We start from the raw sequence: 4,999 nt of genomic DNA, 5'->3' as shown, positions 1-4,999 counted from the left end.
AATGTAGGCCGGTTTTGTTTTTAAGAATTTTATTTGGCCGGATTTTTGGAAACTGACTTGGGAGAATTTTTCGAAAAATTTTGGAAAATTTTGAAAAAAATTTTGAAATTTTTTATCTTTTATCTTATCAATTTCTCCCTTTTTGATTATTTTATTTAAAATATTCGAAATTTAGGCCGGTTTCCAAAAACACTTTATATTTAAGAAATATGCTAAGACAAAATGCTATATATAAAAACCGAAATAAATTTAAGGAAATATAGTAAATAAAGCCCCTATTTCTTCGATCTGGACGGTAGGAAATGATCCAGCAATTCATCGTCTTATTGTCCCTTGTCCTCTTGAACCGGCCTAGATGAGGATCCCCGACCGCTTGAGGTGTCGGTGTGAGGAGAGAACGGTTGACCGATCGATCTGATTGGAACCGCATTTAAAACCCGCTGTCTTCTGAGTTGCGACTGAACATCTTCTTCGAAATCATACTCAGCTTGCAGAACCGGGTTGGGTGGAGGGTCAACAACTGTCTCGGTGACTCTGTCCAATAGCCCCGTGATCTCCGTCTTCCTCGAAGCAGCCTTTCTTTTGCGTGTAACCGGAACGGAAGGAGAAGCAACCGCCTTGGACTTCTTGTGAGCCTTGGCGAAATTGTTGTACGTTTCTTGTTGAGCCCTTAGCCGGTTAGCATCTTCGGATTGTTGAGCTGCTATGGATGCTGCTATGGCCGGTGCATTAACCGCTAGATTTTACATATGGCCGGCTATGTTCGCATCAGCCGCTGCCGCTTCCTTCTGTGTCAGGATCTGCTCGTCCAATGCATCTTGGAGTTTCTGAGCCGCTAGAGCATTCGCCTCCTCAATTGCTTTATCGGCAGCCAGCTTAGCCATTGTTAACTCTGCCACCTGTTCGGTGACCGCCTTGAGATCGGCTTCAAGCTTTGCGTTCTTTTCTTCAAGGGTTGTATTCTTTTCTTCAAGGTTGATTACCCTGTCAAGTGTTGAGCCGGCTTGGGCACTTGACCGAGCCAAGTCCTCATCGACCTTTGTCAGCCTTTGATCGGTCGTTTCTTGAGATCGTTCCATCTCGGCTACCTTTTGGCTGACCGAATTGAGATCGGTCACCAGCTTCGGAGTTATAGCCTCCAATGCTTTGGTTCGATCAAGATGACCTCCGTACAATTGATCCGTATTACTGTAATTCGTTTCAACAGACGTGATCCGCTCGACCGCCTTCTTTAGATCATCTTTTGTCGTTTCGGCCATCTCTAAGGTTTTAGCGGCGGTTTCTTTGATTTTCTTTTTCCATGGCCGAACCGCGTCGTTGACAAATTCTTCAATGAGGGCCTTGACCCTCTCTTCCGTAATGGCCGGTTCCGAATTCCCGGTTTGAAAAGATCCACGCTGGTTGTTGGAAGGCGTACCTGTTCTCACTTCGGTTATGTTGATGTTCTGGTCCGGTGGAGGGGAGGATAGCTCTTTATCAGTCGGATTCTGACCGCCAACATCCTCAGGAGGCGGTGAGTTCGTTGGATCTTGATGTTCGGGCACCGCTTCAAGCCGCGCCACCTCCTCGGTCAGTGTCCTTTCCTTGACCGCAAGCAATTCCAACACCAAGAGTTGAAGTTGAGAATTCGGTGTTCCCGGAGTATGCTTTTTTTTAGACGTTGAATGTGTTCAGTTAGCCTTTGTAACCGAGCACGCGGTTCTACTATCGTGTTTCGTTCTAGGGCGGTTGTGACGTCGTTAGCCTTTGTGAGGCTGATGACCTCCTCCTCCATTTCCATCAACTTTTCGAATTTCTCGCTAACGGTGAGATCCGGTAGCATGTTTTTGTAGAAGATCTGATGCCGGTGCCGTATCCACTGATAGAACACCTCGGCTGCCGCGCGAGCCTGCTGGTATATCTCGTCCATGATTCTGCTGACGAGATCCTCGGCCGTTTTCCGGGTGTTATCATCAGCGTGGGCATCTTCCTCCCCAAGTCCGTCTGAACCGGCATCAGCGTTATCATGACTGGCCGATTGATCCTCCACTGTCGGTCCTTTCCCTTTACCGAACTGATCTTCTCCGGTATTTTGTGAAGTGGTTCGGCCAGAGCTTAATGCCGAGTCTTCAGTGTTGGGAGTTTCGGACATCGGATTTGCCGATCCGATTGGTTGTTTATCTTTCTTGCTCCCGAATTTTTCTTTTACCGGAGCTGCTTTCTTAGCGGTTGCCTTCTTCCTTCGGCCACCTGTAGAACCGGAGGCCTTTCCTTTGCCTTTCTTGTCCTTATAAGTGATGGGACTTTATGATTTTGCTTGAGGTTAGGTGAACACCAGGGCCGGTGTTGATGTCGAAATGGCGCATAATTTTTCCAAGTGAGATGGCGTATCCCCATGACCGAGTGGAAGCCGGATCCACCATTTCACATAGTTTGTTGAAAATAACCTTGGCCCAGTTTATTTTGATGCCGTTGACTAAACCGGCAAGCATCTCGATCTTCGCCCGGGTGAGACTGTCATAGTTTCCCCCTCTTGCTTGGACCGATTTTGTGAAAATATCACACAGCGGTCGGTACTCCGGTCGAAGAGATGATTTCTTTCCGGAGATTTCAATAGGAACCACGGTTTCAGAAAGAATTTGGCAAGCTGCCTCGAATGTCTCCTCATCCAAGGCTGCAGAGAAGTTGCTCCCTTCGGATGGTAGATGTAGGATTTCAGCGACCGACTCCTCCATCAGTTCGAGCTGCTGACCGCCGATGTGTGCAATTATTGATCCTCCGGTGATGAATGCGGTTCGGAAAAATTCGTTAACCGCATCTTGGTATAGAACAAATGGACCGCCCAGAAAGTATTCGAGGCCGGACTCGGAGATCCGGGATAACACCTGCTTTGCCGGAGCCGAACCGTTTGCCCGGATTTCCTCAAAGTCGACTTGGATGATATGTTTGAATAGTACGGAATCGCGACCCATTCTAGATGATCGAACCGAGAGACAAGACAATAAGGATTTGAGAAAGTTTGAGGAAGCTGAAAGCTAGAGAGAGAAAGTTGATTCGCGTGAGAATGAAATAAAATAACTAAGGACCCTATTTATAGTTGCGGTTTGGAATTCCAACCGTCGCGAACCGTCCCATCATGATTAGGCGGGAATTTTCCCTCCAAGAGCATTGAGCGGCAAACCGAATGCGGGAAACCATAGGCGGGAAAACCATAGGCGGGAAAACCCTAGGCGGGAAACCATAGGCGGGAAACCATAGGCGGGATTTAAGAGCGGGAACCTATAGGCGGGAGTCCATGGGCGGGAAATTTCTCTCCGAAGACTTTGAGTGGTCTTTTGATTACGGTTATGTGACTGGTGATTAGTCGGTTCTTCTTTTTAACCGTTTATTCAAGAAGCGGATTATTAGTCGCGATGATGCGGTTTTTGATTTTGACCGGATTTTTCAACAAAGTAGTTTATTTATATTAACTGGCTAGATAGATGGATGGATATTTTTGATTTTGCAATTATTGACCCGGTTATCAAGCTAAACAAAATAAGATCAGATAGTCATTGAAAAAGAGAGATACATGATAGAAACCGATTCATTGACCGGTTTAGAATACATAGGAAATGAAATTACAACCTATGTAATGACTATTCTGGAGAGCTTGTCCTCCACCCCATCCTTATCGAGAACATTTGAAGGGAATGCCGGTGTTCCTGGTCCATATTCTGGACGGTATTTGAGAAAGAGCCGGCTGAGGTGTGGAGCGTAACCGAGACCTTTCTTTGTCTCGACCATTTTCTTCAGGTTTTGGAAGATGACCGATGAACAGTTTATAGGTGTATTGCTGACAATGTAGGTCATCATGTCGAACACTCTCTTAGAGTAGTGTTGGTTCGGAGTTTGGCAAATGATGGATCGGTTGACAATCTCGTAGAGAAGCTGGATGTGGTGGGCAAGGTGGGTTTTTAGCCCGTAGTTTTCTACCGGCACCTCGGTTCCGGAGAACAGTTCAGAATAGTCGGTTGTTGCGCTTTCCACCCGGGTTGGGAAGTCAGAAAACCCCTCTGTGGGCAGGTTGAACATTTTAGCGAATTCGCTCTCGTCGAGAAAGACAGAGCGACCTCTCACCGAGGAAACAATGAAATCCCCTCTTATAGAGGCATTGTTGAAGAACTGGGTTACGTCCAGAATGAGTATGGGTCCGGATTCTTCTAGAAAATCCCGAAGACCGGTGTCGATTAGTGATTCGAACATGAGTTCCTTTGTTACCAGGTCCCAGTGCTCCATGCAAGAGTCGAAATCGATGCTTAAGAAGTTCCTTAGAGTTCGTCTCGACATTATTGCAAATTTTGCCAAGAGAGAGAGAGAGTTCAAGAATTTTTGTTTTGAGATGTGTTAAGTTGATAAGGTGGGGTTCCTTATATAGATCCGAAATTGGAGGGAAAATATTAGCATTTAATGTTGAAATTCAGTTTTGTCTTATTAATGAAGAGAATATTTATGTTTCCAAACTCCTTGGGAATGAGTTACTTTTGACCGGTTGCGGAGCTCGAGGTAAGGAATCTAGTTGAAAAGTAACTGATCTTGTTAGATAGTAATTGCTCATGTAGTTGGAAGTTGAAAGTTACTATCATTAATGAGAAGGTACAAGAAACCGGAAGTTGAAAGATTAAAAACCGAAATTGTCATAGACTAAACCGAGATGATCATAATAGAGTTGAACACTGATACAATCGGTGCGTGGAGCAAAATGACCGGTTGTAGGAAGGAGTGACTTAGTTGCCGGATGAGTTAATGTGGCGGTTCCTCCTCTTTCAGGCCTTCTCAAACTGCTCATAGAATGAGTCGGTGACCTCTTTGGTGATGACCTGGGCTTGGTTCAACCCTTCTCCTGGATAGAGCGGAACCCCAAGTTCCAATAGTAGGCAGCTTATCTGGGGGATGAGGCCGGTTTGACGAATGCCGATCATCCAGATTAGGACGTCAAACAACACCCTTGACAAGTTAACTGGCGTACCCATGGTTATGG

The sequence above is a fragment of the Impatiens glandulifera genome, chromosome 6, assembly GCF_907164915.1.
Source record: "Impatiens glandulifera chromosome 6, dImpGla2.1, whole genome shotgun sequence".
In the NCBI taxonomy this organism is placed as follows: Eukaryota; Viridiplantae; Streptophyta; class Magnoliopsida; order Ericales; family Balsaminaceae; genus Impatiens; species Impatiens glandulifera.
This window is presented reverse-complemented; position numbering follows the sequence as displayed.